The sequence below is a fragment of the Tupaia chinensis genome, unplaced genomic scaffold (genome assembly GCF_000334495.1).
Source record: "Tupaia chinensis unplaced genomic scaffold, TupChi_1.0 Scaffold000359_1, whole genome shotgun sequence".
Taxonomy (NCBI): domain Eukaryota; kingdom Metazoa; phylum Chordata; class Mammalia; order Scandentia; family Tupaiidae; genus Tupaia; species Tupaia belangeri.
Window position 1 is genome coordinate 2,708,887 of NW_006159855.1, and position 21,644 is coordinate 2,730,530.

General features: G+C 42.0%; 1 protein-coding gene and 2 pseudogenes across 1 annotated transcript in view; 1 reads left to right on the forward strand and 2 right to left on the reverse strand.

Moving 5' to 3' along the window:
- PDE8A (phosphodiesterase 8A) overlaps positions 1–21,644 on the forward strand; it is a 131,826-nt gene that overhangs the window by 2,698 nt on the left and 107,484 nt on the right. The window lies entirely within an intron of this gene.
- On the reverse strand, positions 16,353–16,436 carry LOC114008599 (uncharacterized; annotated as a pseudogene).
- The window catches only part of LOC102481976 (60S ribosomal protein L39 pseudogene), a 2,562-nt pseudogene continuing 299 nt past the window's right edge, over positions 19,382–21,644 (reverse strand).

Here is a 21,644-nt window from a genome sequence, read left to right on the forward strand (position 1 = left end):
GACCGTGCCGGGTAGAGTCGCGGTTGGGACGCTGTCCCCGCCGCGGCGGCCGTTCCTTGCCCGGACTTCTCCGACGCCTGGACAGGCTGTGAACTTGACCCAGGGGCTTGGCTGTTAGGGGGGAACCCCCCAGGAAACGTATTCTGGCGCGCCCCTGAAACTCTAAATCAGGGTGAACTTTGTTCTTTTGGTTTCCTTGGGGAAAAGGGACTGGCGACCGACTCGGTGCTCGTCCCTACTGCCTCTTGTTTTCCCCTGTCAGCTCTGCACACGCGGTTGCAGTTTTCCCTTTTCTCCGGGACTGTTAAAATGTAATCTGGAACATCAGCTTTGCTTCATTGCACATGGAGTTGAGGTTCAGGCTTATTAGCATACATGTTGTATTGATATTTAAAGCGTATGTAATTAGGAGATACTGTCCGAAACGTGAGTTTTGAAGCTTTCAGTAGAACCCAAGTTAGTCTTTTATCGAGTGATCTTGGAGGGACATTTAGTGACTGTTTACCCCTTACCCCCCAAATTACTTATCTCCAATGGTATTGCCTTGGCTTACATTTTTGTCCAAGTTCTGGGCTTAGCTTTGGTTGGAAAGTTTTTTTTTTTTTTTCTTGTAGGGAACAAGAAAAAGGAAAAAATGTCTTCATTAAGTCATGCAGCAGCAACTTTCCAGTTCTCTTATTTGAAGTTGTGTTTTTAGAAATTTTTAAACTATTTATTTTGTTTGTTTGTTTTGATTTGACCAGAGAGGGACAGAGAGAGAGTGGGAAAGAGAGAAAAAGAAATCAACAAATAAACGCCAGGGCCAGGTCAGACTCAAACTAGTGTGGGCCATGTGGGAGTCCGGAGCCCTTACCCATCACGCCACCTGCTGGCCCCTCTTACTTGAAATTTTGGAGCTTTAACTCAAGCGTTGGTTTCCTTTCCATTAGTTTTAAAAGAACCTCTTGTGTGTGGCTGCAAAGTATTGATTATCATCCTTCTCATTGTACCAGTTTTTTTTTTTTAATTTTATTAACTTTACTTATTTATTTATTATTAGTAGTATTTAATTTGACCAGAGAGAGAGAGAGAGAGGGGTAGAGAGAAAGTGAGAAAGCAAGCCACCAGATCTGGGACTCTAACCTCAGTTGGCCATGGCCTTTAACCATCATGCTACCTGCTGTCCCCCATCACTATGAATTTTTAAGAACAATTTGCAGAAAAATTTTTTTTTGCATATACTGAAGACGGCTAAACCTCCCATTTGAGTGATAATATTTGATCTACTTTGTCTTAAATTTCTCATAGTTGTCACACTTTTTCTATATGAAAGGGAAAGCCTTATTTAGTGTTACATAAGAGTGATTACCCGATTTCTTCCATCTGTTAAGTGAAAATTCAGCTTTGTTCTGATTGTTAGAAGTTGAATTCCTTCTGTAGATTCTTTGAAGAAACTTGTCGTTCAAACTATTAGCCCAGTAGTTTAAATATCAGTTCTGTTATTAGTATCAGTGTTCTTAATATCATAAGCCTACACCACTGGCTTTAGAAAGTTAAATAAAAGCATTACACAGGTTTAGACTATTAGCTCATGCTGTTCTTAATTAGTGCCTAACCTAATGGTACTTGTATAGTAGGTGCTATGTAAATATTTGTCGAATTAATTATTATTCACTGAATGATGAAACTTTTTTACTCGCTGGAATTTGATTCCATAAAGCATCCAAAATTGGCCTTAAGATACTGTTTGTAGTGGTTACATCACCGAACTCCCACTTGGTCAACCACAGTTTGAGTCTCAGACCTGGCAGCTTGAAATTCGGGCCAGGCTCATGTACCTGTGTGCCCAAAGATCCCAGAGGAAGATGGAAGAGAAGAGATTGCAGCGTGGCCACTCCCCCCAGGGGGTTGATTTCTCTGTCTCTTTCTCTCTCTCTCTCCAGCAAGCATATGTGTCCTATAGCAAAAATCGCTCGCTCTCTAAAAAAAAAAAAAGGTACTCTTTGTAGGTATTTCCAGAGAAGTCAAATTATAAATAGCTAAATAGCAACAGTAGTCTCATACATGTTATTCATAAACTGTACGTATTGCTACCACATCTTAATTATAGATATTTGTATTTAGACATATCAGATAATAAAACAGTAAAGAGCAGCAGTTTTTTTTTTCTCCCAATATTGTTTTCTTTAAAAAAATTAATCTTTTAAAATTAAGGTGCTGGGGGGCCAGCAGGTGGCCTGGTGGCTAAGGTTACTGACTCTCACATGGCAGACCACAGTTTGAAGTTTGAGTCCCAGATCTGGTGGCTTGCTTTCTCTCTCTCTCTTGTTCTGTTCTTCTCTGGTCAAATTAAAGTAAATAAAGTTAAGTAAAATAATTCTTAAAAAAAAAATACTAAAATGTTGGGGTCAGCAGGTGGCGTAGTGGTGAAGTGAAGGCCCTGGATTCCCACATGGCCGACTGCCATTCGAGTCTTGGTGGCTTGCTTTCTTTCTCTCTCTTTGGTGAGTGCATAGCAAAAATCTCTCAAGAAAATAAAAATAAAAACACTTCAGAGGGCTAGCAGGTAGCATGGTGGTTAGGGTGCTGTATTCCCACATGGCTTACCATACCTGGAGGCTCACACAATCTCTCTCTCTCTGTCTCTCTGTAGTCAAATTAAAGAATGATGGTAATGAATAAAATTAAATGAACAATTCTAAATACAGTCTGGAAATTCAGGAACACATGTTCAGAAAAGAATATATGCTTCTAGAAATTTATCAAAATTGAATTACTATACAGTTATTTTGACTTTCTTTATGTTGATATCTCAAGACTCAATTTTAGTACATTAAAGTTTTTTCTTGAAAATACAATAAGTTGGCCAGCCTGTCCCCAGGAGGCTGAAAAAATACGGGCCATGTGTGTATGTGCGCTTCAAATCCCAAGAGGAAGGATGGCAAAACAGAGAAGGGATTGTGGTGACTGCTTCATTGAGGGGTGCTTTCTCCCTCTCCTGTCTCTGTCTCTCTGACTATGGCAAACATACATGCCCTCTGACAAATTTAAAAAAAAATGCAGAAAGTCAACAAATCTTTGAGTGAATTTCAACAGGAAATTCACAGGGAGAAGTTTTTGTGTTTTTTTTGGAGAGGTTTTTGCTGTAGGGCATGTACGCTCGCCAGAAAGAGACAGAGAGAGAGAGACAGACAGAAAGTGAGAAATCATTCCCCCAAGGGGATGGCCACACCGCAATCTCCTCTCCTCTCTTCTCTCGGGGTCTTGGGCATGCACGCACATGTGCCCGGTGTGTGTTTAAGGCACCGGGTCTGGGACTTCGAACTGTGGTCGACTACATGGGAGTCCAGCAACATAGCTATTAAGCTAACTGCTGGTCCCAGTTTTTGTATTTCTGTAGCATGTAGTAAATGCCAGTTTATTAAAGTGGTTGGGAAATCGATAATGAATTCCACTTTCAGGTTAATTAAGCAGTGTGTGCCCAACATTATGGTGTACCTACATGTGTTTCACAGAGCAATTTGTGAACCGTTAATATGTATTACATGAATAAAACATTCCGCCGTCAAACAGGTTTGCCAAATCACTGGTTCAGACTAAGTTCAGCAGAGTTCTTTGATTGCAGGACTTGTCAGATCATTTAATTTCTTAAAGTACCCTGTGACTCTCTAAGCTGTTTTTATTATGCAGCTTTTCCCTCCCTTGTTTGATGATGGAGCCCTTTTCTTAAGATTGTTTTAGGTAGTCCAGGTGTTAAGACCTGATTCATTACATTAGACAGCCGGTATTCAAAGGACAAGAAATAAACTTAACATAGACCTTAACAAATGTAACTTGCTTCTGAATGATTCCAGAGTTACTTTAGGATCTGGCAGTACATTAAGCTGGGTAGTCTGTATGAACTTAAGTATTACTAAAAATACTCTGGCTGTTTATGCATTTCAGGAGTTATAGTCTGTGGTTACAGATAATGAATGCTGTGTTCAGTCTGAACACTTACAGTTTTGTTTATTTTTAATCAGTGTGAGTTTTAACTGTAACATTTCCATATTTTCTTGTCAGTCTGGATTTATCCCGTCTCCCCTCTCCATAGCTAGGACTTGAGCTGCCCTTGAAAGATGTGCATGTGGGAGAAGGTGTGCTAGCGGAGACCCCCTCCCACTGCAGTGGTTGAGTCCAAGCTGCTGCTCCCGGGTCAGCTCTGTGAGGTGGTAGTGCTATCTGCTTTGTTCACTGATGGATCTTCTAGGACTGACACACAGTAGGCCTTCCACAAACGTGTTGAATGAGAGAATCGTATGAAAAGGCTGTACAAATGGAAAATCCACCCAACTCATATAAAGGTGAGATAGAAACCAGTTTTAATTAGAGTGGAGGTTGTAAAGTTTGGATTTGGTTTTGCAGAAATCTCTGGTTATTGCCCATCAGATCATTGTGCCCAGGGAATGATATATTTTTATCCCTGGAGAGCAGAGTAGATTTCCCTCTAAGGATTTAGGAATTAGGCCCAGCCCTGGTGTCACAAGCAAGAGGGCACTGCTTCATAATGGCATGGGAGCCCTAGATGGGTTCTCTGCCCAACCTGCACATGCCTGTGGCCCTCGCTAACTGGGACTTGGGGTCAGGAGAATAATGACTCGGGAGGCCCAATCAAAAACCCCTCTCTCCTTCACTTCCCCTTATCTACCTTATCTCTCTTGCTCTTTAAAAAAAAAAGAAAGAAGGAAGATTAGATCAGTGCAGCTAGGGTGATCAGTGCATAACAGGTGACAGACATAGTGTGGCCACACACTGACCTTCATCACCTTCCACACTCATTCAGGATTTTGTCACAGAGACTCCAGTTTGTTTCTGTTCCCCTTGGCTTCTGTCATTCTTTGCCCCTCCATCTGCTTTCTCTTATCTTCCACCACTTTGCTCTCCTGCTTCCAGTCTTTCTCCTTGCTTTTTCCAGTCCACCTTCCCCGGCAGAACTGGCCAAAGCCGACATCTTAGCCAGTGAAGGTTTGGTGGGTTCTCAGCGTTTCCTAGCTAGGGGGGAAAATTGTTGCCTGCTCTTAATATACAGATTAGATTCATCTAATTTTTTATATTTGCCTCTATTAAAGTATTTTCTTTCTGTGTGTGATCTGATTTTTTTTTTTTTCCTCCGCTAGGAGTCTCTGACCTTTGGTATATGGAATTACTGAAAGTTTCCCTCAGAAAGTGGGAAATTTTGAAAATGAGACTTAACTCTCTTGTCTCTTTAATAAGTGACTGTACCTTATCTCTAGAGCTCAGGGTGGTAAGTTCTGCCATCATTGTGTTCTTAGGTCTTTGAGTATATAGAATCTTACTATTCTTCTTGGCCTAGATGCTGTAAAGATTTTTGCTTTTTATTTTTTGTGCTAGAGGGTATGTGTGATTGCCAGACAGAGATGGAAAGGAGAAAGCATCCCTCTTAGGGAATGGTCACACTGCATTCCCTTCTCCATTTCCCTATCAGGATTTTGGGTACACACACAGACACACACACACACACACACACACACCCCTGGCATGTTTATCTTTATTATTATTTTATTTAACTTTATTCATTTATGCCGGGGACCAGTGTCGGCGTGGGTGGGTTATCTCGACGGAGGCAGTGAAGGTGAACAGAAGACAAAGGCCTCGATGCCTTTTCATGCACGTCCTTTGCCTCACCCCCCTCACCTTCCAGTCAGTTCAGTACGTTGGCAAGGCTGCTACTGTGTGCCCCACGTTAAGCGCCACATTTATTTTTATTTGACCAGAGAGGGACAGAGAGAGAGAGCTGCCAGGTTTGGGACTTGAACTGTGGTCGGCCATGTGGGAATGTCCAGGCCCATGTGGCATGTTTCTTAAATTGCCTGGTCTAAGACTTGAACTGAGTAACTGGCTACAAGGGATCCAGTTGCCTAATCCACCAGATTACAGAGGTAGCCAAAGACACTTTTCACATATTCTTGAATTTCTATTAAATATATAAAATACTTTATATCTTTTAATGCTGACTCTCATTCCCTTCATGACTTTACGTGTGATTCTTTAGATGGGCATTATGTCACAATTCTACGGCTCAGACCTGTGCTGGGCCAGCCATAACCCGCTCTTTGTCGAAGTGAGGGTTACGATGGGACCTGTGGTTCCTTCTGGCACAAATATTCCGTGTGAAGTGGCTTCTGACACTGGTTTTCCCTTGACTGTCTTGCCATTTGGATTAGGTTCTGAAATAGGGAAAGGTTCATGATGTCAGGCCACAGGGTGAGGCATACATTTCAGAATAACCTAAAATGCCTTAAAGGACAGAAGATTTCTAAAAATTAAAACAAAACAAACATAAAATACCAAGAACACAGGGAGGATTTACTTTAGGACATGAGTAAGCCTTCCATCTTGCCCAAGGTCAGTGGCTTCAGCCTGCTTTCTTAGTGCAGGCAGGCAGTGGATCCTGAAGTCCTTTGAGTTCAGGCTCTTCATATTGGTAACACTAACACCACCATTTCTTGGATGCCCTCTGTGTTGCTTACACTGTGCTAAATCCTTGCAACCATGTCAAATGGCTGGTGTCATTTTCCTTTTGCACATAAAGCCACAGACATGGGGCTGGCAGGTGGCGAGGTGGTTAAGGCAGCTGGACTCCCACATGACTGACCACGGTTTGAGTTCTGGACCTAACAGCTTGCTTTCTCACTTTCCTTCTCTCACATTGTCTCTCTCTGGTCAACCTCAAAAAACTAAAGACAGTAAAATAATTCCTCAAAAAACTAAAAGAAAGACAATGAATAAAATAATTCCACAGAATTTAGAAATGCACCCAAGGTTATACAGTTAAGCTGGGATTCAAACCCGCTGTTCCTGACTCTCATCCCCTGGTTGGTGTTCTCTGTGAGCTACCTGTGTCTGTTATATCTCCCATCCTCTGGCTTCCTTCAGCCTGCTTTCTTAGTGCAGGCAGGCAGTGGATCCTGAAGTCCTTTGAGTTCAGGCTCTTCATATTGGTAACACTAACACCACCATTTCTTGGATGCCCTCTGTGTTGCTTACACTGTGCTAAATCCTTGCAACCATGTCAAATGGCTGGTGTCATTTTCCTTTTGCACATAAAGCCACAGACATGGGGCTGGCAGGTGGCGAGGTGGTTAAGGCAGCTGGACTCCCACATGACTGACCACGGTTTGAGTTCTGGACCTAACAGCTTGCTTTCTCACTTTCCTTCTCTCACATTGTCTCTCTCTGGTCAACCTCAAAAAACTAAAGACAGTAAAATAATTCCTCAAAAAACTAAAAGAAAGACAATGAATAAAATAATTCCACAGAATTTAGAAATGCACCCAAGGTTATACAGTTAAGCTGGGATTCAAACCCGCTGTTCCTGACTCTCATCCCCTGGTTGGTGTTCTCTGTGAGCTACCTGTGTCTGTTATATCTCCCATCCTCTGGCTTTCTGCTAGGCTGTGGATGTCTCCAACCACCTGTGTTTTAAGCAGACATCCTGACTCTGCATAATCAGGATTTTGTCAGGTCCTTGCTTATTGTTGGTTACAGCTCTACCTAAGGTTCCCGTTTGTAGAAATTGTAGACATCTTCAGCCCTGTCCCAGTTAACTCCTGTAATCGACCATCTTCAGACACCCTCTAATCTGTCCTTGAGGCTGTCTGAAATGAGTTGACAAGCCATTCCTCTTTTCATTCCCCTTCCTCCTGCTCAGGCTGGAAGCAGCCTGCCTCAGCCAGGAGGTCTCCAGGAGCTAATTCTTGCTGTTGACCTTTGCCTAGTGTGTCCCTGCCCCAGTATCTGTCCTCCCAGAGTTATTCAAGGCCGAGCTGAAAAGCTCCCTTGAGCCCCTGACTGAGCTTGCACTCTTTTCTCTGCTCTTGGAAACTTCCCGTGAAGCCAGGCCCTGTGGGCCCAGGATTTCTGCCTTGAGCTTCTGGTGGATTCTAGACTGCTTGAGGGCAAGGACTGTGTCCTAGTATGACAGTTCCCAAAGTGCTTGGCATGCTCAGTAAATGTTTGGGTAAATACATCAGTCTCTAAGGCTTAAAGGGCTCTTATTCATGTTCTCCAGGTTTATCTCACCTTGTTTAAATCTGACAAAAATTGTTGGGATGTGTTCTATATGTTCTAACAGAGATCCAGAACACCCTTAAGCCAGTGATTAATCTCTGGGGTGGTTAGTAAAGCCTTTGCCTCTAGTTTTGACTGTGTTAGAATTGAGCAATGTTCTGGGTCCCCTCCACCCTTTCTGTTCCACTTTTGTTCTGCCCTGTTTGGGAAGAGTGGTAGACTGTCATGATGGAGAGCTGTTTTGCCAAGTTTTCTGTTGTACTTCCTTAGCCACCAGCATCAGGTGGAGTTTATCCATCCACACAGATAGGCAGGGCATCACAGATTTCACGGAGCTCTGAGGATGACCCCAAAGAACTTGTGGGTGGAGGTCTTTCCAGTGCTTTTATTCTGTGTGGGTTGGAGATACACCTTTGGCCTCATAAAGTCATCCTCTCCCATTGTCTGTGTATGTCGTGTTTTGTGTCTTCTCAGTGAGTATAGCCACTGCAATAGCTTCTCCCACTCCACCTGTGGGACAGCCCAAAGCGCTAGTGGCACAGCCACCTTGTCTTCAAATGTTTGGAGTTGACAGTAACACCCCAGTGGGTGGTGTTGAAAGAATTACAGGAGGAGGAGCTCAAAGATGAGCAATTTAGGTCCAGCAATTTAGGTCCACTTGGGCTCTGAGACACTAGGCAAGTCCTGATTCTGAGTTTTCTGAAGTGAGAAATGAGGCTGGAATAGCTGGGTCCTGGTGAAGGGCACTTAAAAATATTCTGTGTGAAAGTTTTTTTTTTTTTTTTTTTTTTTTTTTTTTAATCTAAGGCACCATCACATGTAAAGATTGATTGTTTTCCTGCAGATTCCTTTTTGAATGGCCAACTGGCTCAGATTGATCTGTGTTTATTTTTTAGTACAAATCTCATTTTTTAAAATATATTTTTGTTTTTCCCACTAATACTTTATTGTGAATTTCAAGCATTAAGTAAAGTTGAAAGAATTATGTACTTGTCTCTCGACCACTCAGTCTGCATTGTTTTTTCCTTTATTTGCCTTACCATGTCTATCCACCACTTTAGCTCTCAATCCATTTTATTTTTGGATGCATTTTAAAATAAGTTCCACACACCATTATATTAACCCCTGAACTGTAGTAAATGCATATCATTTACTATAGTTCAAAATTTGTTTACTTTTTTTAAGGTAGAATTTCGTAGAGTGAAATGTACAACTCTTACATATCCACTTATGACTTTGGCAAACATAAACCCCTGTATAACACAAATCTAGATAGACTGTTACCATCTCCCATGAAAGTTCTCTTGGGATCCTTCTTTTTTCCTCCCTCTACCTACTAGTAACCATTGTGATTTTTCTTTCATTATAAGTTAGTTTTGTCCATTGGATGCTTCATATAAATAGAATCTTAAAGTACATGTTTATCTATATATTACATATCTTTCTTGGTGTGTGTGTGTGTGTGTGTGTGTGTGTGTGTGTGCGCGTGCGCGCACGTGTGTGTGTGTGTTTTCCAAGAGAGATTTTTGCTATTGGGCGTGTCCACTCACTGGAGAGACAGAGTGTGAGAGGGTCAGAAAGTGAGAAATCACCCTCCTGAGGGGATAGTCCTGCCGCAGTTTCTTCTCCATTCTCCTCTAGGGGTTTTTGGGACACATGTGCATGTGCCCAGGGTGAGTTTCAAGCTGCCAGGTCTGGGACTCAAACCACGAGCGACTACATGGGAATCTGGTGACGTAACTGTTATGCCATCTACTGGCCACATATCTTACATATCTTAATACATATATTCTTTTGTGCAAGGCATAGTTCACTCAGCATAGTGTTTTTGAGATTTATCTATGCTATGTGAGTCAGTACTTTGTACTTTTTTCTTGCTAGGTTAAGTAATAGTCTGTTACGTTAATCACAGTTCACATATCTGTTCTCTTGTTTATGGATATGAGGGTTGTTTCTAATTGACTTTTGAGACTATAGCTATTAGTATTGTATAAATTATTTCATAGGTATATGCTTTAATTTCTCTAGGATACATGCCAAGCAGAGTTGCTAGGTCATGGGATACGTACATATTTAGGTTCTTTTTTTTTTTTTTTTTTTTAGTTTTATTTATTTTGTTATAGAGTGTGTAGACAAGAGAGAGAGAGAGAAAGAAGATGAGAAATCACCCTCTAAGAGGTGGCAGGGCACGACTATACCACAGTTCTGTCTCCATTCTCCTCTCAGGATTTGGGGCTTACATGCACATGCCCTAGCGCATTTTTCAAGCCACTGAGTCAGGTGCTCGAACCGTGCTCTTGATCATGTGGAATCCAACCACTTGAATATCCACATCAGTGCTCTGCTTAGCATTTTAAGAAAGTGCTTGACCTTTTACCAGAATGACTATACAGTATTACACTCATACCAGCAATATATAATAAACGTTTGATTGCTCCCATCTGGGCCACTATATGGTCTTTATTTTTAAAAAATTTGCCGGAGGGTGTGTGCTTTTACTGGAGAGAGACAGGGAGAGTCAAAAAGCACCCCCACTAGAGTCCAGACATGCTACAGTCCCTTTTCCTCCCTCTCTCCCTTCTGTGGGGATTTTCAGCATTTGCACTGGCTCCTGGCTGTTTTTCAAGCTGACTGGTCCAGGATGCTAACCACACAGTCAACCGTGTGGGATCCAGCTGCCCTAACCACCAAGCCACTGGCTGGCCTCATCAGTCTTTTAATTTAGCCATTCTGGTGGGTGTATCTATCTCATTCCTTGATGGCTAATGACTTTGAGTATTTTTTCATGTGCTTATGAATCATTTATATAACTTTCTGACATTTTACTTTTAATACCTTTTTACTAAAAGGAAATTAAAATATTATCATGATCCCCTTGATAGAGAAAGACTTGTTAATAAAGTTACACAGTCATTTACCATAAAGGAAAGGATTGATAAATTCAACTTTGTTAAAAATAAAAAAATTTCCCATTAAATGAGAATGGAAAGGAAAGCCATAGACTAGAAGATATTGAAGTGCATTATACCGGTACAGGACTAGTATTCAGAGTATATCCATAGAACTCCTATAAATCAATAAGGAAAAGAGAGTCCAGTTGAAAATGGGCGCAGGGCCAGTCCCTTAGCCTCCTGGTTAAAGGAGCTGGGTCCCTATGGCTACCAAAGTTTGACCATGCTGGGTCATGGAATCGGTATTTATTTAGCTTTTTTTTAAAAATTTTTAAATTTATTTATTTTGTTAAAGGGTACATACACTCACCAGAGAGATAGAGACAGAAGATGAAAAATCACCTCTGGGGGAGGGTGGCCATATCACAATTCCTACTCCTCCATTCTTCTCTTGGGCCTGGCAGCTTGAAAAACGTGCTAGGCAAATGTGCATGCGTGCTTCAGATCCCGGCAGGATGGAGAAATGGAGGAGAAGGGGTTGTGGCATGACCGTGCCCCATTGAGGGGTGCTTTCTCCCTCCTCCCCCACACAAGTGTACACACCCTTTGGCAATTAAAAAAAGGGAAAGAAAAATAAAGGGCACTGATGGGGCCAGCATTGTGGTTATGGTGCTGGACTCCCATGTGGCCAACTGTGGTTTGAGTCCTGGACTTGGTGGCTTGCTTTCTCACTCTCCTCCTACCGCCCCCCTCCCCCCATGAGCACATGTGCCCTGTAGTAAATTTTAAAAATAATAATATAAAAATAAATGGGCATTGACTTGGACAGTTACATCCCTAAAGAGAAATCAAAGTGCTAATCAATCTATGAAGAGATGTTTAACCTTACTGGGGAAATGCAAATGAAACCATAACGAAATAACTTTTTGTTTTTTTTTTAAAGTTTTGCTCTAAGATGTATGCACTTGCCAGAGAGAGAAAGGGAGGGAAGGAGAAGAGAGAAAGTAAGAAAACACTTCCCAGGATGAAATGGCCAAGACGCAGTTTCTTCTCCACTCTCCTCTCAGGACTTTGGGCATACACACGCACATACACCTGGCGTATTTTTCAAGGTGCTGGATCTGGAGCTCACGCTGCACAGTTGGCCATGTGAGATCCAGCTGCCTCAACCAGCACACCACTGCCAACCTTTTTCTTTTCTTTTTAAGGCTGAATAATATTCCATTCAGATAAAGTACCCATCTTGTTAAACTGTTTATCAGAGGACTTTCGGGTTGCTAGCACCTCTTAGGTGTTGTGAATAATGCTGCTAAGAAGTGCATACAGGTATCTCTTCAAGCCCTGCTTCTAACAGTTTTGGGTAGTCCAGAAGTAGAATTGCTAGATCACATGGGAGTGCGATTTTTAATTTATTGAGGAGCCACCACAAGCACACTATTTTTTTCAGCCAATCTGCACATTTCCATCTCTGTAATTAAAAAAAGAATTAATATCCGCAGCATCCTATCCCAGTAACCCCCATGATCTAGGGATACCCTCCCCCCCTTTTTTTAAAGATGCTGACTTGTTAAAGAGACAGCCAGCTGGTCCAGCTTGTTTCCTGGTGGTGTAATTTTAGCTTTCCTTTTATCTACCGTATTTCCTGTAAACTAGAAGATGTAGCTAAAGAAGATACAAGTTAAATGTTTTGGTTAGACTGTGTCTTTAGTGATTCATGAATCGCATCAGAAAACATTCACTATCTAATTGAGCCCTTTTAGCCAATGCTCAGATTGACCCCTGAGTTCCGATGGTGACACTGTGATCCCTCTCCTAGTGGGATGGAGTTCCCCCACATGACTAGAAATGATCTGTGTGACACGTGGCACTATATAAATGCTCAGTTCACTCTAGGCTATTCACTAAGGCTTTTATTTTTTAAATTATTTAGCACAAGTTAATAATCTGTATCTAACAGTTGGGTTAGTAAACAAATGTTTCCTAATTCAGTTATTTTCCTGTGTATAATAGTTGATACTCTCCTATAAAGTAAAAGTTTCCCTTATGATTTGGGGCTGTTTATGATAAACTATAGTCTGGGCCAGCCTATGGCTTGGTGGCTAAGGTGACTGCATCCCACATGGCCAGTTACGTGATTCAAGTCCCAGACTGGCAGCTTGAAAAAACAGGATCAGGTAAGTGTGTGTGTGCCCAAAAATAACAAAAGGAAGGAGAAACAGAGAAGGGACTGTGGTGTGATGATCCCTGTGGGAGACACTTTCTCATTTTTCTGTGTCTGTTTCTTTCTCTCTCTCTCTGTCTTTCTCTGGTGAGCATGTGTGTCTTCTGGCAATAAATAAATAAATAAATAATAGTTCCTGTTGAACAGGCAGAATAAATGGTTGTTTCTGTTGGTTAAAATTTTAATAGTAAGGGGTTGCCATCTTAAATGGTAAAGAATTTTTTTCTCCTTAAATTTAATTAAAAAAAATTATTTATAGACATACAGATTTTTGTTGGTTGCCTGTGTTTGGATTTATTAGTCTTTTAATTTTAGAATTATTTAATTTATCATTGTTGTTATTATTTAATTTGCTACAGGGCACATGCACTTACAAAAGGGCGGGGGTGGGGAGAGGAGAGAGTGCCACCAGGTCTGGGACTCGAACACTCATTGACCATGTAGGAATCCAGTACCATGTAAGAATACTGCTCCCCACCACGCCATCTGCTAACCCCCAGCCTTTTTTTATTTTCACCTTTTTTTTTTTTTAAGAACTAATTAATTTTGTTTGTTACTATTATTTTTTAATTTACCAGAGAGAGAAAGGGAAAGTGAGAAAACAAGCTGCCAGGTCTGGGATTTGAACCACGGTAGGCCATGTGGAAATCCAGTGCCTTAACCACCATGCCACCTGCCAGCCACCCAGTCTTTTTTTTTTTTTTTTTTTTTAAAGACTGAAGGCAGAACATTTATTGTTAGGCCTCTTTCAGATTGACTCCTATGTGTGAGAGCACAGCTAGTTGTCCCAGGCTCAATCTGTAGCTGCCTTGTCTCAGCCCAGAGATAGGTATTTTCACCAAGATATCCTGGTTCCTTTGTGGAAAATGGCATTGGAGTCTACAATCTGGGTGTCAGGAGTACCTCTTATTTTAAGAGCGACTTTGTTTTGGGGCCACTTTAGTACATAAACCTAGAAAACATGTACATCAAAAAAAATGTATTCATATGTTTTCAGTATAGATATAGTAAGTCAGTGTCTTAACATGTTTGATTTTTGCAGTGTCTTAATAGTTTTGATTGTTGTGATCCTCTTTCTCTAGTCCTGCTGCCTGCTGGATCTTGGGCATTCACTCCCATGCTTGGTGTGTTTCAAAAGGCTGACCAGGCAGGGAATTCAAACCTTGGCAACCATGTGGGATTTGGCTTCTCTTGAGTAGTGCATTACTGCTGTGTCACAGAGCTGGCCCCTCTTTGCTTTTAAGCTTAAGTCGTTACCCATACAGATAATCAGTTAAGTGCTCATCCATATATTTTAGTTTTTTGAGCAAGAGATTTTTCCCATAAGGCATGTGCAAATGCCAGAGAGACAGAGAGAGATGGACAGAAAGCAAGAAATCACTGCCCTCCAGGGGGATAGGCATATTGTAATGCCTTCTCCTCCATTCTCCTCTTTGGATTTTGGGCACCCATGCAGACACACCCAGCATGAGTTTCAAGCCTCTGAGTCTGGGACTTGAACTGTGGTTGACTACGTGGGAGTCTAGCGCCTTAACCAGTACTCCTGGACCCCCTTAAAATTTTAATTAAAAAGGGGCCAGCAAATGGCATAGCATGACATCACTGGATTCCCACATGGTGGTCTGTGGTTCAAGTCCTGGACTCAATGGCTTGAAACTCATGCCAGTTGCATGCATGCCCAAGATCCCGGGAGGAGAATGGAGAAAGGATTGTGGCATAGACATTCCCGCAGGAGGTTGATTTCTCACTTTCCCTCTCACTGTCTCTCTATCTCTCTGGTTCTGGTGAGTGTACATGCCTTAAGGCAAAAACCTCTACAAAATAATTAATTAAAAAAATATTCCGATGGTGGGACCAGCAGTTGGTATAATGGCTATGTCACTGGACTCCCATGTAGTTGACTGCAGTTCAAGTCCTGGACCCAGTGGCTTAAACTCGTGCCAGGGGTGTGTGTGTGTGCTCAAGATCCCGAGAAGAGAATGGAGGAGAAGGGATTGCGGCGTGGCCATCCCCCCTGGGGTATGATTTCTTGCTTTCTGTCTTTCCAGAGAGAGCATGCACCTTATAGCAAAAACCTCTCAAAAAAGAAAAAATATTCTGATGGGGATGGCACATGGCATGGTGGTTAAGGTGCTGGACTCCCACATAGACGACTGCAATTAAAGTTCTAGACCTAGAGGCTTACTGTCTCATTTTCCCTCTCATCAAATTAAAAATAATAATGACAATAAAATTAAATAAATAAATCTTTAAAAAAATTCTAGACACAAGTTTGAATCCCAGACCTGGCAGCTTGCAAATCACACTGGGCATGTCTATGTGCATGCCCAAAGTCCCAAGAGAACAATGGAGGGAAAGGGATCATGGCATGGCCCTCACCCTGTCTCGTACACATGCCCTATGGCAAAAAGCATTAAAAAATTGTTTTTAAACTGATTATTTTTTCTGGAGGGGAGAGGTTTTTGCTATAGGGTGTGTGTGCTCGCTATGAAAGACAGAGAAAGACAAGAGAGAAAGAAGTCACCCCCCAGGGGGGATGGCCACACCACAGTCCCTTCTCTTCCATTCTCCTCTCAGGATTTTGGGCACACACGCACATGCACTCGGTGTAAGTTTTACACTATTGTAGAGTTGAAAAATCATAAGTAAGATCATTGTCCGTCATGGTCCTTCTGTATTTTTTCAATCTGTTTTCTTATTATATTGCTTTGGAGTTTCAGAAAATTGCTAAATGATAATTTAGCATACATTTTTGTTTTATCCTAATTTGGATGATAATGTTTCCAGTTCTTCCCTCTTTACGTATGATATTAGCTATTGGCTTTAAGATAGACATGCTTAGATATGCTTTCTCATATCAAGGAAATAGTATTCTAGGCCCAATTTTCTGCTATTTTTTTTTTAAGAAAATTATTTCACTTAATTTTATTTATTGTTGTTATTTCTTAATTTGATCAGAGTGAAAGAGGAAGAGAAAGTGAGAAAGCAGGCTGCTAGATACGGGCCTGGAACTGTAGCCAGCCAGTGGAAGTCCAGCACCTTAACCACCATGCTACATGCTGACTCCTCTGGTGATGTTTTTCAAAATCACAAATATTAAGTCTTATCAAATGGCATCTTTTTTTTTTTTAATCTAGTGAGATAATAAAATTTTTTCTTGGAATTACTGATGCAACATGGCATACAAATTGATTTTTTTTTTTTTAGTGCTCTACATTATCAGAGAATCTTCTCTAGTAACAGATTACAGAAATGATCCCTGAAAGTATAGTCTTATAAAAATTGATTTTTTAATATTAAAAAAGGTTTGCGGGACCAGCAGTTAACGTAATAGCTATGTCGCTGGACTCTGCTGTAGTCAACCGTGGTTTGAGTCCCAGGCCTGGTGGCTTAAACTCACGCCAGGTGCGTGTACATGCATGCCCAAGATCCCGAGAGGAGATGGAGGAGAAGGGATTGTGGCATGGCCGCATGATTTCTTGCTTTCTGTCTCTGTGTCTTTCTGGCGAGCGCACACGCCCTATAGCGAAAACCTCTCCAAAAAAAAAGCTTACATTCTGCGATAAATTTTACTTATTACAGATAATTAGGAACTTTAAAACATACTGTTGTATTCAATTCGTAATAATTTAAAATGCAGATTTACTTTTTGTATTCATGAATAAAAGCAAAATTGTGTGTAGTCTCACGTACTGGCAATTATGTCCTTATTAACCTTTTATTATACTAGGATGCATCCCACATGGCCAGCTACACAGTTCAAATCTCAGACCTTCCAACCTGAAAAACACACCAGACATGTATGCGTACGTGCCCATAATCGTGAGAAGAGAATGGAACAGAAGGGATTGTGGCATGGCCACCCACTGGAGGGTGCTTTTTCATTTTTCTTCTCTCTCTCTGTCCCTGTCTTTGGTGAGTGCATGTGCCCTCTAGCAAAAAATTAGGGGGAAAAAAAGAAAACTTGGGTTCAGATTCTGCCTTTGACTTTGGCACATGTTGCTGAGTGAGCTGGGTGCATTGTGCAACTCATCTGTGAGCCACAGTTCCTTCCATTAAAATACAGACATGAGAGAAGGTGTGGGAAGATACCTTTTAATCTGTTACGCACCATAGAAGTGACAGAATTTTCTTGTTTTGTTTTGCTTAATAACCAGAATTGCATTTTTTTTTTCACCAGTGGGTTGGGTCAGTGAAGGAAGAAGCTATGTTATGATCCTTTCAGTGCTGCCGAATATACTGACAATGGAAAAATAAACAGGGGTGCACTGGTTTTCTGGCTTGTAAACCAAAAAACAGTTTTCAATGCCAAAAGTTGTGTTTGTCTTGAGAAGCCAAGAATGTTTCAGCAATGTAGGACAGCTTCAGATCCCATGGTGAATCTCTTGGGCAATCACCCGGTTTTGGTTTAGGTTCACTTGTTTCTAGGGCAAGCTTTGCTACCATGTCAAGCTTGCTTACTATGTGCAGTTTTTGCTCAAGTAAAATAATGTAGATTGCCCAGAGGTGGTCTCTGGTCAGGGCCACTGTGAATCGAACTTGCTTGTCCTGGGTGCGGGCACTGGCCAATCAGAGCAGTGTGTCTGCTCTGGCTCTGGAGAGACCTCCAAACCCGATACTTGAACGGGGTCCTGGCTTCTCCCCACCAGGCTGATTTGGAGCCCAGTAGTATAACAGGTGGCAGTGCTCTAGCCCTCAGCTTTCCTAACTTTTTCTATGACTGTAGACTTAGGCTGCTAAAGGATCCAGCAGATGGCATAATGCTTACGTCACTTGTTTCCCATGTAGTTGACTGCGGTTTGAGTCCCAGACCTGGTGGCTTAAAATTCATGCTAGGTGTGTGTGCCTGTGTACCCAAAATTCCAAGAGGAGAATGGAGAAGGGATTGCAGCATGGCCATCTCCCTACAGGGTGATTTCTTGCTTTCTGTCTATAGCAAAAATCTCTCTCTTAAAAAAAAAAAAAAAAACCAGCAGTTAGCGTAATGGCTATGTCGCTGAACTCCCATGTAGTCGACCGCAGTTTGCGTCCCGGACCCAGTGGCTTAAAACTCACACCGAGCATGTGTGCATGCATGCCCAAGATCCCGAGAGGAGAATGGAGGAGAAGGGATTGCGGCGTGACCATCTCCCCTGGGGGGTGCTTTCTCACTTTCTGTCTCTATGTCTCTCTCTTTGTCTGGCGAGTGCACACGCCCTATAGCGAAAACCTCTCAAAAAAAAAAAAAATTAGGCTGCTAAAATGATGGGTCATCAGGAAAGTCATAATGTATTTTTTTGTTTTTCTAGTAAAAAAAATGAGTCATGACTTTGCTGATGACCTAATAATCTGCCTTATTTTTCTCCCTCAGGAGGTAATTTTCTGAAATTTCTTTCCCACTTAATCTATTCTTCTGAAAAATGTGTCTTCAGACTCCCTATCTCTAGTTTCCAGATACCCAGAGCCTACATGCAGAGGCTCAGGAGATCTCTACCCTGCAAACTGAGGTTCAGAGTAGAAGCAGGGTGAGCAAATGCATACATACCTGAGATTGGGCCATTCCCCTGCTTAAAAACCGCTGTGACTCCACATTGTCAAATCCGGATTCCTTTCTTTGGCCTGTAAAGCCCGGCCTGATGGGCTCCTGCCTCCTCTCCAGCTTCATCCTGTGCCTCACACACTGAATGCTTCAAGTGCTCACGCTTCCAGGGACTCAGTGACCTCTGGACTTTTTTCCCCCCTTCTCTAGGAGAGAGAGAAAAGGGAGAGACAAAGAGATAGACATTTCTGCTAGATCTTATGGTATCGTGATCTTCCTGCTTGGTTTCCAAGTTAGCCAGGGTTAAGGGCACATGTGGCCATGCCCAGCATGTTCAGACTGATCTGGGAACTGAACTTGGGCCTCTCATGTGACTGCTGGCCTACCAGGCAGTGATGCTATCTGTGCCACACACTGGGCTGACCTCTGCACTTTTGACTGTGCAGTTTCCTCACCAGTACTCTGTAAAGAATTTCTCCCCAACTGAAACAGCAGAATTAACAAAGAACCTTCATGAAGGTAGAGCCCTTAGAAGGAAGTAGTTTAAACTGCTGGGGAACAAATGCTTTTAAATTCCACCCCCTACCCCAAACAAAGGTCTCACATGTTTATTTTTGAACGAACCTACGAATGGAGAACATAGAAACAAGGTGAAACATCATTTTTCTGATAAAACTGTTGAACCAACTGTTGAAGGAGTGGTGATTTTCAGCTTCGTGTATAAGACAATAGTGACTTTGATATAGCATAAGTATTTGTGCCATCTCATGTCCATTTCATTAGAGGCCCAGCGTGGTTCTTCTCCAGTGCCTTCTCCTGGAGTTGTGCCTGATTTTATTATCAGTTTTCATTTTAATCCATTGGGGAATGAAACGATTTTACTTCTGTTTCTTGGCCAGAAATCGCTTGATTTTGTAAGTCTTGTGGGAAGATATGGTAAGGAGCAGGACAGCACACTTAAATCATAATGGCAGGGGAAGGAAGAGAGGGGAAAATGGGCAGAAGGACTTATTTCCACTTAGATTTTTGTGTTTGTGGTATCCCATTATGAAAACTAAAACAAGGCTTACTTTCTGGCTTTCCCTTTCTCTCGCTCTGTCTTTCTCTGGTCAAATTAAAACTAACAATAATAATAATAACAAATGGAATTAAATAATTCTTTAGGGAAAAAAAGGGGGAGGGGGACTGGCAGGTGGCGAAGTGGTTAAAGGCATTGGATTCTCACATGGCTGATCGTGGTTTGAGCCCCGGACCTGGTGGCTTGCTTTCTCGCTTTCCCTTTCTCTCTTTCTCTGGTCAAATTAATAATAACAACAAGAAATGGAATTAATTAAATAATTCTTTTTAAAAAGTGAAAACAGTAAGACAAGACTAATGACTAACCAGGTGGTTAAGGCTGTTGAATCCCATGTAGCTGACAATGCAGTTGGAGTCTGACCCAGTGGCTTGAAAAACACACTGGGCATGTGTGTGTATACATGTCCAAAATCCTGAAAGGAGAATGGAGGAGAAGAGATAGCAGTGTGGCCATCCTCCCACGGAGAGGGGAGATTTCTAACTTTTCCTGCTTCTTTGTCTTTGGGGAGTGTATGTACCCTGTGGCAAAATTCAGAGAAAAGAAAAAAAGTAAACAGAAGAGTTCAAAATATCAAGGTCATGGGTGCTCAGAGGGTAGAGAGGTTCTTGTGGGCTGCTCTGGGACAGTGTTTGCCCTCCTGGCTGTTTTACTATGGCCCTGAGGACTTGGAAAGTTGAAGGCCAGCAGAGAATGGACAGATGCCCAGAGCACCAGTGGTATGGACTGGTGGCTCATAAGACTTTTCCTTGCTGAATTGGAGGCAGAGTGAGAGGATAGTCTCAGGCTGCTGAAATGGCTTTCCCTTGCTGGGCACCTGAAGAAATGAGCCTGTCATCACAAATCAATGACCCCTGGATTTGGTGGTGCACTGCTGAATGTTGGGTTATGAGGTCACTGCATGATTGTGTGGAACAAACATAATTTTCCATGATCAGCTTGACACTAGTGTTTACCTCACTTACTACACCCGAACTTGTTAAAACATGGGTCACTAACTTGCAAATCAACTAAGATTGACATACTACAACAAGAAATCTAGCACAGTGATTGTTTATTACATAACCAGGGACTGTTCTTTGTGTGTGTTAATTAATTTCATCTTTATAACAACCCAGTGGGCTTGGTGTTATAAAAGAAATTGAGGTAAGAGAGAAGTTAAAAAAAAAAAAATTGCCCAAGGTTTAATAGCTACAGTTGTTAAGAGGTAGCACTTGGATTTAAACTTGGTTCAAGAGTCCGTGTTGTTAATTACTACCGTATAGGAAACACAAGTTTTTTCCTCTGTACTCAGACCATTCTCAGTATTTCAGTTTTGCTATCAGATGTGTTGGGGTCTCTCCCACACAAAGCATTCATCTATTTTCTGTGGACACTAACTGGTGTCCTGCAGTTCACTTCCACTCTGACATTATCTGGCATTAGCACAGACCCCACAGGTAAAGGGCTCAGGCCCACAAGACAGCCTCCCAGATGCTGGTCACAAGTAGATCCCCAGGCTACCCACAATTTCTGTCTGACTTGGCTATAAACTTGAGAGTCTCAGAACTCCCTTCTTGGATGATTTGCTATAGTGGCTCTGAGAAACTAGGAAAAATTCACTTACTAAATTGCTAGTTTATTTTGAAGGCCGTATCTAGTCAAGGAGACAGACAGACAGCTGGATGAGGAGATTTACAGGGGACCAGCAGTTGGTGTAATAGCTATGTTGCTGGACTCCCATGTAGTTGACCACGGTTTGAGTCCCAGACCCGGTGGCTTAAACTCATGCCGGGCACGTGTGCATGCCCAAGTTTCTGAAAGGAGAGTGGAGGAGAAGGGATTGCAGCATGGCCATCCCCCCTGGGGGGTGATTTCTCACTTTCTGTCTCTCTGTCTCTGTCTTTCTGG